This window comes from Dendrobates tinctorius, unplaced genomic scaffold, assembly GCF_039654945.1.
Source record: "Dendrobates tinctorius isolate UK_male_01 unplaced genomic scaffold, ASM3965494v1 ptg000028l, whole genome shotgun sequence".
Classification (NCBI taxonomy): domain Eukaryota; kingdom Metazoa; phylum Chordata; class Amphibia; order Anura; family Dendrobatidae; genus Dendrobates; species Dendrobates tinctorius.
The window spans coordinates 27373802-27387117 of NW_027361696.1; the positions used below are offsets into that span (position 1 = coordinate 27373802).

Below are 13316 nucleotides of genomic sequence, written 5' to 3' on the forward strand. Positions count from 1 at the left end.
GGATACGATGGAGACAGATGGGGCAGGATGGGGAGATCATATGGGGCAAAATGCATACTCATGAGGGCGGGATGGGAGAACATATGGCTGAAGCCAGGAATGAGACACACAGGGGTCAGGATAATTAAGGGATATTATTACTGCAGTGATGTATTTAATTTTTTTAGTATACTGTTTTAAATGGGGGCGGTCCTAATACTGTGCAGAGTGACACTATGTCGCCTTTTTTTCTTCATGTGGTGTAATGCAGAAGTTGGGAAAAAATAAGTAATGCGTTCTGCAAGCGGAGCTCTAGATAGCTGTGTTATTTCCTGCAGAGATGAGTCCTGGCTGGAAGACGTGATGGAGATCTGTGCTGGATGAAAGATGAAAAGCAAGAATGAAGGACTTCACCTAGAGACACCACTGGTGAGTTAGTGTGTTACCTATACACCGACACTATACACTGTATACTATATACAGAGGTCATGTGTATAATGTCACCAGTGATCACTCTGTTACCTGTGCATTGTATACAGAGCTCTTGTGTATAATGTCATTGATCACTATATTACCTCTACACAGACACTGCATACTAAATACAGATCTCCTGTGTATAATGCCACTTATGGTGATAGTATTATGTTTTTTTTATTAATGATCAGTATTGTAGTATTCAGTCACCATGTGGTGGTAATATAAAAGAGCAACCGAAAAAACAGTGCATAGACATCCAAGATAAATAGAAATCTCATAGATCTTTATTACAGACACAGATAAAAATTGGCATGACAGGAGTGACACAAGGAAAGCGCACAGAGGTACATAGCAACCCTACGGTATATCAATATGGTAAAATGTATCTCCATATATAGTATACACAGGCCGACCAGTCATAGAAGTGTAAAGGGTAAAATCCCCAGACAGTCAGGCAACCCAAAAAGGGGTATAGGAAATCAAAATACAGACATAGTACTCATACCTAGACGGGACCCTAGACCACTGGCGCAAGGAAAACAGCCCAATGTACGTTTTGGAAGCAAAACCGCTTCCTTCCTCAGGGGGTGTGTCAAAAAAGCCACCGTGCGTACTTTAAATAGGGGTCCAAATAAACATAAGCGCCAATCAGGGGAGCGACCAACCACCAACCCACCAACATATCCGGGCTGGCGCCGACAATGCACGGGGCCCCGTGATGTCAGACGCCAGACCACGGGCAGATGGGGGTGGAGCTAGGCACACGTCACCCGCGCATGCGCAGACGGCCACGAAATAGTAGTGGCCATCTTGGATGGGGGCATAACAGATGGCAAACTAGGAGACATAGTATCTAGCATCATATTTATCCAGAACAAGCGCCAAATATTTGCAAGCATCAGATTTAATCGCATAATAGCTATATTAAGCATATTGGACAAATATCCAATATCATGGATAGATGGGTCACCCGCGCGTGCGCAGACGACCATAAAATGTTTGCGGCCATCTTAAATGGGGTCATAGCTAATGGCAAACCATAGTAAACATCAATATACTTATATAGAAATTTATAAATTGCTACCAAACATCAAATTATTTTTCTTCTAAATATATTAATAGTGGTAATTTGATAACAAGAGATATAAGATGACCTAACATATTCCAGTTCTATAAAGATTATAACAAAATACATAACATGCATCAGTACTATCAAAAGCTGTAATTATAAAAATATACTCAATCCCAATACAATCACAGTGGGAGGAGTTAAACCAGAAATTATGTTATTACAATATTGTATAAGGTTTATTTAAGTAAATGGTATATAGAACAATCTCAGTCAACCTCATTATTACAAATTAACCCCATATATATAGCTAAATATGTTGGTAGACAAAGGTATGTATAGTGATATATTACGATGTATACAAATGGCCACCACATAAAAGTCCACCCATACAAAATAGAAGAGCTGGCAGCAAATGAATCACATCTTCATCTTTTTATACAGGAAAATATCATCCTATTCATCAGAAAGACTGCCACATTTATCCGAAGCCTCCAAAAGATATTTCTGACCCAGACAACACAGCCAGAAAGATGCCAAATCTAAAAAACTGAAATAAAAACAATGTTAAAAATGACACAACATATGTCACTCCAAGAGTGTAACAGCACCTCAGCGGGGGAAGGGGGAAGAAAAACGAGGAAAAGAGTAAAAAATAAATCACAAAAATGGAACGAATGAAAGACATTCGTTAAGGCCATATGGATGGACTGTTTTCAGTTTCCAAATCCATTTAGCTTCTAATTGACTCAGTCTTTTAGAGAGACCCCCACCTCGAATATCAATTTTCAGGGCCTCAATGCCCCGTACCTTAAGCAGGGTGGAATCACAGTCATGGCGCTCCTTGAAGTGTCTAGGTATAGTCCTCAGGGTGGAGGTATCCGTGTGGCCATGAGCCGCCTGAATCCCCAACACGTGTTCCCTGACTCGAACCTTGAATTGGCGCGTAGTCAGGCCTACATAAATAAGGCCACAGGGGCACGTAGCATAATATACGACATATCTAGTCGTGCAAGTAATGCGTTGTCTAATAGTGAAGACCTGGTCTCCACTCGAGTTGTTAAATTCAGTACAACGCAAAATGTTGGGGCAGGCAACACAATGGACACACGGATAACAACCAACCCTGGGGATACAACCGTCCAGAAATGTAGTTTTAGAGCCCCCAGAATAGTGGCTCACAACTAGATGGTCCCTTAAATTTCTAGACCGTCGGAACGCCATAGCTGGTCTCTCTGTTGTAATCCTATTAATGACTGGGTCAATGCGAAGAATAGGCCATGCTTTATCAAGGGCAGAACGAACAGCCTCTGATCTAGAACTAAAAGTGGTAATGAACCTAACAATTTGATTTCCCTTGGACGCATTGGATATCCCTGATCTATATAATAAATCCTGCCTAGTAGCATGCTTAGCTCGATTGAATGCTATTTTGATGGATCTCCGGCTATATCCACGTTCTAAAAATCTTTGACGGAGCTCATCCGCACGATGAAAAAATGTCTCATCCGTAGAACAGATACGGCGCAGTCGTAAAAATTGACCGATGGGTACCGCCTTAATGACATGTTTTGGATGTGCGGATGAGGCGTGCAGTAAGGAATTAGTCGCGGTAATCTTTCTAAATATGTCTGCTTGCAGCGTCCCATAGGGATCCCTCCTTACAGTAACGTCCAAAAAATCCAATTCATTGGCATCAGATGTAAAGGTAAGTATAATATTACAGTCATTGTTGTTCAACTTCGATATAAGCTGCGCAAGGTCGACGGAGCTGCCCTGCCAGATGAAGAATATATCATCAATGTACCGCATCCAAAGGGGGACGCGGCACATTGACGCATCCTCATCTGACAGAAAGAGGTCCCTCTCCCACAGCCCCAGGAAGAGACCAGCATAGGTGGGCGCAAAGGCCGCACCCATGGCGGTCCCCTGGAGCTGGAGGTAGAAGGACCCCTTGAACACAAAAAAATTGTGAGTGAGGGTGAACTCTAATAGCTCCAGCAGAAGGTCCCTAAGCCTGGGAGCCAAAGGAGAAGTCTCCAAAAAGAATTTCACGGCTCTCAGGCCATCCGAATGTCTGATGTTAGTATATAGGGACTCCACATCTGCTGAAACTAGAAGAGTATCACCCTCAAGGCAGAGTCTGTCGACCCTGCGCAGCAGATCCCCAGTATCACGGAGGAAGGAAGGGAGGCTCATAACAAGAGGTTGCAGATGGTAATCTATCCATTTATTTATATTTTCCAGAAAGTTGCCACGTCCAGACACTATAGGTCGTCCGGGTGGCACCGAGGAATTCTTATGTATCTTAGGGAGCAGATACAGAGTTGGGATCTTAGGTTCAGGAACCATTAATGCTGAAAATAGTGGTTTGGTGATAACGCCATCCCGTAGAGATCTTTTCAAAATTGTTTCCAGCTGAGATAAGTATGAAGAGAGGGGGTTATAGGTCAATTTTCTATAACAAGTATGGACATTCAATTGTCCGAATGCCTCCCTCTCATACATCTCAGCTGGCCACAAGACAACGTTACCACCTTTATCAGCTGGTTTAATCAAAATACCAGGCAGATTCTGCAAAATTCCCAATCTACATCTCTCCTCCTTTCCAAGATTATCATGCACCACAAAGCTAGGAATTTTGTAGAGCTCCTCAGTAACCACCCGGACAAACATGTCAATATTGGTACAAGCTGAAAAAGGTGGAAATTTGGTTGACCGTGGACGGATAGAAGGAGGAATCTTACCTCCATTAGGACAACTTTCAGTGGATAGTTCCTCAAGTATATTCAGAGCCTCCTGTTCCTCCTCTGTGGGAAAAAGTGAACGGATGTCATTATTATCAAAATATCTCTTGAACAACAATGTACGAGCAAATAAATGTAAATCTTTAATTGTGTCAAACAGGTCAAAATGGGGTGCTGGACAGAAGGAGAGGCCCCTGCTAAGGAGGTGCAAATCAGCATCAGACAACTTTACATCGCTTAGATTAATCACCTTATTGTCACGTTTCATCGTCAGATTTCTTTTATATGGGTGATATGTATGATCACGTAGCCTCGAGATCTCATCAATCGCAGAGGTAGATGAAGAGGAGATATCCGAGCGTCCACTTAAAGATGAGACCGACAATGAGGAGGATGCTTTACGAAGACTGGACTGTTGAATATTGCTTTTTCTCCATAGATATATCTTTTTGGACTGATAGTCCTTAATGTCCCTATTGAATTTAGACACCTGGGTCTCCTGAATCTTTTTGACCAAGATATCCATTGATTTATCAAGATCTCCTTCAAATTTAGGAAGTTTATCTATAGGGCAATCGGCACGGAATTCCCCAAGTGCCGTATCAATCAATGTGTCTAAATTAGTAATAGTAGATGTATTGTAATCAATCAGACATTGTAAAAGGGAGAAAGAGCAATTATTGCATGACTCCTCCCATTTAGAAATAAATGTTTCATCCTCAACAGGAAAAGATGGTACAACTCTCACTCTAAGACCTCTCGGAATCATTTTACTGCTTTTATACTTTTCCAAGAGTACACGGTTCCACCAAATTTTAGATCGTTTAGTTATTAAAGATTTGACCGTAGTGAATTTATCCTCTAATCCGATATCCCCCGACGGCTGTACACCAGCCATATTCATGCCAAACACCTGGTCCATTTGCGAGAGCCAAGATTTTTCTTTGGCCCGGAAATCCATATCGTCTGTCAAAATACCTGTGCATAACACAGCAACAATTAATAAGCAACAAAATTGACAGTGCATAGGGCTAAAAAGTAGGTGTATATGGTTTAGATTCAGTTTAGTGAAGATCCAAATAATCATAAGCCCAACACAATTCAAAAATAGGATACACTGACTATAATATATAAAAGAGCAACCGAAAAAACAGTGCATAGACATCCAAGATAAATAGAAATCTCATAAATCTTTATTACAGACACAGATAAAAATTGGCATGACAGGAGTGACACAAGGAAAGCGCACAGAGGTACATAGCAACCCTACGGTATATCAATATGGTAAAATGTATCTCCATATATAGTATACACAGGCCGACCAGTCATAGCAGCGTAAAGGGTAAAATCCCCAGACCGTCAGGCAACCCAAAAAGGGGTATAGGAAATCAAAATACAGACATAGTACTCATACCTAGATGGGACACTAGACCACTGGCACAAGGAAAACAGCCCAACGTACGTTTCGGAAGCAAAACCGCTTCCTTCCTCAGGGGGTGTGTCAAAAAAGCCACCGTGTGTACTTTAAATAGGGGTCCAAATAAACATAAGCGCCAATCAGGGGAGCAACCAACCACCAACCCACCAACATATCCAGGCTGGCGCCGACAATGCACGGGGCCCCGTGATGTTAGACGCCAGACCACGGGCAGATGGGGGTGGAGCTAGGCACGCGTCACCCGCGCATGCGCAGACGGCCCCGTGCATTGTCGGCGCCAGCCCGGATATGTTGGTGGGTTGGTGGTTGGTCGCTCCCCTGATTGGCGCTTATGTTTATTTGGACCCCTATTTAAAGTACACACGGTGGCTTTTTTGACACACCCCCTGAGGAAGGAAGCGGTTTTGCTTCCGAAACGTACGTTGGGCTGTTTTCCTTGCGCCAGTGGTCTAGTGTCCCGTCTAGGTATGAGTACTATGTCTGTATTTTGATTTCCTATACCCCTTTTTGGGTTGCCTGACGGTCTGGGGATTTTACCCTTTATGCTGCTATGACTGGTCAGCCTGTGTATACTATATATGGAGATACATTTTACCATATTGATATACCGTAGGGTTGCTATGTACCTCTGTGCGCTTTCCTTGTGTCACTCCTGTCATGCCAATTTTTATCTGTGTCTGTAATAAAGATTTATGAGATTTCTATTTATCTTGGATGTCTATGCACTGTTTTTTGGTTGCTCTTTTATATATTATAGTCAGTGTATCCTATTTTTGAATTGTGTTGGGCTTATGATTATTTGGATCTTCACTAAACTGAATCTAAACCATATACACCTACTTTTTAGCCCTATGCACTGTCAATTTTGTTGCTTATTATGTGGTGGTAATATGTGGTCTGGGCATGGGGCGGTGGTATTTGTCCCTTGTATGTGCTATTATTTTGTGACTTTGTGGTGGTAATATGTGGTCTGGTCATGGTGCAGTGGTATTTGTTCCTTGTATGTGATATTATTTAATCACTATGGTAGTAATATGTGGTCTGGTCATGGTATTTGTTCCTTGTATGTGGTATTATACAGTACAGACCAAAAGTTTGGACACACCTCATTCAAAGAGTTTTCTTTATTTTCATGACTATGAAAATTGTAGATTCACTCCGAAGGCATCAAAACTATGAATTAACACATGTGGAATTACATAATTAACAAAAAAGTGTGAAACAACTGAAAATATGTCATATTCTAGGTTCTTCAAAGTAGCCACCTTTTGCTTTGATTACTGCTTTGCACATTCTTGGCATTCTCTTGATGAGCTTCAAGAGGTAGTCACCGGAAATAGTTTTCACTTCACAGGTGTGCCCTGTCAGGTTTAATAAGTGGGATTTCTCGCCTTATAAATGGGGTTGGGACCATCAGTTGTGTTGTGCAGAAGTCAGGTGGATACACAGCTGATAGTCCTACTGAACAGACTTTGAATTTGTATTATGGCATGAAAAAAACAGCTAAGTAAGGAAAAACAAGTGGCCATCATTACTTTAAGAAATGAAGGTCAGTCAGTCCGAAAAATTGGGAAAACTGTGAAAGTGTCCCCAAGTGCAGTGGCAAAAACCATCAAGCGCTACAAAGAAACTGGCTCACATGAGGACCTCTGCTGCAGAGGATAAGTTCATCCGAGTCACCAGCCTCAGAAATTGCAGGTTAACAGCAGCTCAGATTAAAGACCAGGTCAATGCCACACAGAGTTCTAGCAGCAGACACATCTCTACAACAACTGTTAAGAGGAGACTTTGTGCAGCAGGCCTTCATGGTAAAATAGCCGCTAGGAAAACACTGCTAAGGACAGGCAACAAGCAGAAGAGACTTGTTTGGGCTAAAGAACACAAGGAATGGACATTAGACCAGTGGAAATCTGTGCTTTGGTCTGATGAGTCCAAATTTGAGATCTTTGGTTCCAACCACCTTGTCTTTGTGCAATGCAGAAAAGGTGAACGGATAGACTCTACATGCCCGGTTCCCACCGTGAAGCATGGAGGAGGTGTGATGGTGTAGGGGTGCTTTGCTGGTGACACTGTTCGGGATTTATTCAAAATTGAAGGCATACTGAACTAGCATGGCTACCACAGCATCTTGCAGCGGCATGCTATTCCATCCAGTTTGCATTTAGTTGGACCATCATTTATTTTTCAACAGGACAATGACCCCAAACACACCTCCAGCCTGTGTAAGGGCTATTTGACCAAGAAGGAGAGTGATGGGGTGCTACGACAGATGACCTGGCCTCCACTGTCACCAGACCTGAACCCAATCGAGATGGTTTGGGGTGAGCTGGACCGCAGAGTGAAGGCAAAAGGGCCGACAAGTACTAAGCATCTCTGGGAACTCCTTCAAGACTGTTGGAAGACCATTACAGGTGACTACCTCTTGAAGCTCATCAAGATAATGCCAAGAGTGTGCAAAGCAGTAATCAAAGCAAAAGGTGGCCACTTTGAAGAACCTAGAATATAAGACATATTTTCAGTTGTTGCACACTTTTTTGTTAATTATATAATTCCACATGTGTTTATTCATAGTTTTGATGCCTTCAGAGTGAATATACAATTTTCATTGTCATGAAAATAAAGAAAACTCTTTGAATGAGAAGGTGTGTCCAAACTTTTGGTCTGTACTGTCGGTCACTATGTGGTGGCAATATGTGGTCTGGACATGGTGTAGCGGTATTTGTTCATTGTATGTGATATTATTGGTCATTTTAAAAATTGAAAAAGAAATAAAAATATACCTAAATTGTATTGCATATTTTAACAAATATTTAATAGGGTAAAGTAGACTAGGGCTTGGCGAAAAGTGTCTACCCTGTTATGGTGGCGGCTTAACAAAATCTTTTGGCCAAAGCAAGAGCTGCCAGCTATATATGTGATCTGGTGATGGGAACTGTTAATGTGTGATAGGTGCGACGTGGAGTTTTTCCAAGACAGAGCGGTGGGACTGTGGACAGTTTGAGTGGTGGAGGTGGGGCTGGGTGGAGCCTGGGCGGAGTCCCAAGAGGACCCCGAAAATTTTGCCGGTATGGGGCCCCTAAATTCCTAATGGCAGCCCTGCTGGGACCACCGTAACAAAGGCTACCATCAGTAACACACTACGCCGCCAGGGACTCAAATCCTGCAGTGCCAGACGTGTCCCCCTGCTTAAGCCAGCACATATCCAGGCCCGTTTGAAGTTTGCTAGAGATTGGGAGAATGTCATATGGTTTGATGAAACAAAACTAAAGTAGAACTGTTCGATAGAAACAAAACTTGTCATGTTTGGAAGAGACAGAATGCTGAGTGGCATCCAAAGAATACCATACCTACTGTGAAGTATAGGGGTGGCAACATCATGCTTTGAGGCTGTTTGTCTGCAAAGAAACAAGGACGACTGATCCGTGTACATGAAAGAATGAATGGGGCCGTGTATCATGAGATTTTGAGTGCAAACTTCCTTCTATCAACAAGGGAATTGAAGATGAAACATTGATGGGTCTTTCAGCATGATAATGATCCCAAGCACACCACCAGGGCAACAAAGGAGTGGCTTTGTAAGAAGCATATGAAAGTCCTGGAGTGGCCTAGCCAGTCTCCAGATTTCAACTCCATAGAAAACCTTTGGAGGGATTTGAAAAATCTGTGTTGCCCAGTGACAGGCATAAAACATCACTGCTCTAGAGCAGATCTGTATGGAGGAATGGGCCAACCTTGTGAAGACTTACAGAAAACATTTGGTCTCTGTCATTGCCAACAAAGGATATATAACAAAATATTGAGATGAACTTTTGTTAATCACCAAATACTTATTTTCCTCCACAATTTGCAAAATAAATCTTATCAAATCAGACAAGGTGATTTTCTGGATTAGTTTTCTCATCTTGACTCTCATAGTTGTGGTCTACCTATGATGTCAATTACATTTATCTCTCATCTTTTTAAGTGGGAGAACTTGCACAGTTGGTGGCTGACTAAATACTTTTTTCCCCACTGCATATGTTGGTCCTAAGGTTATGAAAACTACATAAGAGTGGGGACAGTCATAAATTTAACTTATGGGCAAGGACATCACAATTCTAAAATACCAGGACAAGGTAGTACTTTATAAATGTAAATAAATGATCAAAACTTTATTTCTATGGATTCCACAAGACTGCATGACACCGATGATACCTGTTTGAAAGCATGGCTGCTTTCCATAAAAATGAGGAGCTCATTTGTCCATGTAAAAAATAATGGAAAGTCACTCAAATCATTTTAAAGAGTTATTCTCATCATCACAGATGGATATTGTTGGATATTTTGCAATTTATCGCTTACTAAAATGTGCAGCTGTTCTTGAGATAGCAACACTTTTATTTAGCGTTCATTGCCTTGAAGACCGACCACCATTGCCGTCTGGCTTATAAGCACAACTTCGAATCTGGCTGAAGTTTGAAAGTAGCAACGCTCTCCAGCCATCCTGATCAGCTTCAAAACAGTGCTCACACACTTGTAAGCACTGCAAACATTTTACTGCTTCCCAGCGGTGGTCGGTCTCCAAGACAATGATTTGTAAATGAAAGAAAAGTGTTAATACCTCAAGAATGACTGAAAATGTTATCAAGCTGCAAAGTGCAGAATTGCTTGCATTTAGAAGCACTATGCAATAATACTCATGCATGAAGGAGGAAATAATTCTTTAGTGGAGCATTTGTCATTTACCAAAAAAATATATATTTTTTACTTGGTGTAAATTCCACTGATTTCCTCATTCTGGCAATATTTTTCTTTTATTCCTGAGCATCTCTATTCCCGAGATATACTGTAGGTCCCTTGTCTCAGTATATAAATCTAGTCTATTTATCTAAGTGGGCGTGGCCCTCATGAAAGCACCGCGAGAAGAGCTGATGACCACACCCACTTAGCTGTAGAACAACATTTACATAAAACAAAGAAGGGGCGATATCTCAGGAATAGGTCCAGGTGCAGAAAGAAAAACATGAACATATTCAGGAGAACATCAGGAATTACAACAGGCCAAAAAAACTTATTTATGCCAAGTGACAAATCCTCTTCAAAGCATACATTTCCTAGTATTTTCCTAGCATTTTTGAGCCACTAACTACAGTTATTAGATTTACAAAATATTCTATTCCTACACAAAACTTCATTTGTTCCAATGATTGTTTGATTTTTCAATTATTTGTTCTGTGATTTCACTTACCGAACTATTTCTTTGTTGAATATATGCTGGCTAGAAATAAAAGCAACTTATCAATAAATGGTACGCTCATATTAATTTATTCATTCTTTCAACTGAGTAAAAGAAAAAGAACATGTAAAGTACTTCTCCAAGAAACATATATTGGATTTAAAAATCAATAAAATAAAACACTGTTCACTCTTAGTTTTTGGAGCAGAAAAACTCCAAATCCTCCTCAATAGCTTAAATTTTTTGAGGAGTCTTGAGTTTATGAAGAGGATGTGGAGAGTTTCTGCTCCAAAAACTCAGTGTGAATGTAAGCAGGTACGCGGGATGCAGTGACAGACAGGAGGCAGAGCAAGGGTTAACAAGTTTAATAATGCTCCATGCAGTGAGGTAAAGGGTTAAACAGTATAAATGGAAAAGGATGTTGAGAAGTAAAAGGTTAAACAGAGGATTCAACAGTTTAGGTGGCAAAGTATATTGTAATTAGAACGACGGTTCAGATAACAGTTCTTGTGAAGCACTTGTGTCAGGAATTCCGCTAACTGTAACTCCAGCTGAGGACTCAATGGTGCCTGCAACGGCTGGCGCGGTGTCTTTTCCTGAAGTCCTGTGGGCATCAATGCCACATCTTCTGGTGGCAGTGGTCAGTCTCCGGTACCTTCCACTGGGCTTAGTCCATAAACTGCAGTGGCTAACAGGGGTATGCACCACAGTCCTGTAAGAGACCAACATAGCTCTGAAACTATATTTACTGGTGAAATCAGGTACGGGCAAATCCAGTTAGGTCCATATATATTTAGACAGAGACAACATTTTTCTAATTTTTGTTCTAGACATTACCATAATGAATTTTAAACAAAACATTTCAGATGCAGTTGAAGTTCAGACTTTCAGCTTTCATTTGAGGGTATTCACATTAAAATTGGATGAAGGGTTTAGGAGTTTCTGCTTCTTAACATGTGCCAACCTGTTTTTAAAGGGACCAAAAGTAATTGGACAATTGACTCCAAGGCTATTTCATGGACAGGTGTGGGCAATCACTTCATTATGTCATTCTCAATTAAGCAGATAAAAGGCCTGGAGTTGATTTGAAGTGTGGTGCTTGCATTTGGAAGGTTTTGCTGTGAAGGAAACATGCGATAAAATGAGCTCTCCATGCAGGTGAAACAAGCCATCCTTAAGCTGCAAAAACAGAAAAAACCCATCCGAGAAATTGCTACAACATTAGGAGTGCCACAAAACAAGAAAGCGATCAACAAGTCCAAAATTGTAAGAAAAAATCCATGAAAAAATGCTTTATTATAAAATAGCAGACAAATGGGGCAAACAAAACACCACAATGTGGGAGTAGCATAAAACCGCTGACACATAATGCTGACATCTCATATATATAGTGGAATATAACAAGATAGTATAGCATTGGACATTCACCCCTGTGCCTTAGTATGAAACTTAATATCAGGCAGGAATACTGCAAACAAAAACCCACTAATAGCATATACTGTAAGCACCACCAGAAGTAGGCACACAGTTTCATATAGTATATCAGCAGGTAGTAAAGTAGACATACCTATTTAATCAAAGCGGCAACAGGAGAAATAGATGAGATGAGAGCGGTCAGTGTGCAGGCGTCACCCCGATGCATGTTTCGGAGCGCTGTGCTCCTTCTTCAGGGGGCGTGGTTTAGGGGCGCAATGTAAGGGTCTAAATAGTGTGCAAGCCGGAAGTCCCACAGACGCGTCTGCTATCAGTCACACCAGGACCGCGCCTCCGCTCCAACGAAAGCCGGAAACACGAGGGCCCCACGTGATCCGGCATCATAGAGAAAAGGAAAGCACCCTCCAGACGGCAGACAGCGCGCGTGCGCAGAACAAGGGAAGCCTGATCAACCATGATAAAAGAGGGCAAATGTGAGGGAAAATTACAGGGAAGAATAAAAAACAAAAACAAAAACAAAACAAAAAAAAATAAAAAAAAACCCAACTTCAACACATTCTTTGTTGCACGCCACCTCTGCACACCCGAGGCATGTGATTCAGTCAGTACCCACAGGGCAATTTCTACGTCTTCGTAGAATTTGATCCACCGACAGTGATTTTGAATTTCAAGCAGAGGATCTCAAGAGAAGATTCTATGAGCTTGGTTATAGCCGCTGTATGGTGAAACGTGCCTATAATCGTGCTAGACATTCTCGGCGGCACGATTTGCTATATACATCTGAGGTACGACAAACCAGTGACAAAGTAAGATTTGTTACGGATTACCACGCCCAACCAGCTCGGGTGAGGGATGCTCTTTCAAAATCATGGCCAATACTTAGAGCTGATCCAATTCTTTCAAAATACATTTCTGAAAGACCATCCATTTCTACCAGACACGCTAAGAACTTACGCG

The 13316-nt window shown here is 41.5% G+C and overlaps 1 long non-coding RNA gene across 1 annotated transcript in view; it reads right to left on the bottom strand.

Moving 5' to 3' along the window:
- Positions 1 to 660: 660 nt before the first annotated feature.
- LOC141085248 (uncharacterized) overlaps positions 661 to 13316 on the bottom strand; it is a 314427-nt gene continuing 301771 nt past the window's right edge. Inside the window, exons 2-4 of the long non-coding RNA XR_012231245.1 lie at positions 10938 to 11637; positions 4273 to 4335; positions 661 to 2075 (exon numbers count right to left, since the gene is read on the bottom strand). This is a non-coding gene — a long non-coding RNA (uncharacterized lncRNA). The remainder of the gene's footprint in view (positions 2076 to 4272; positions 4336 to 10937; positions 11638 to 13316) is intronic.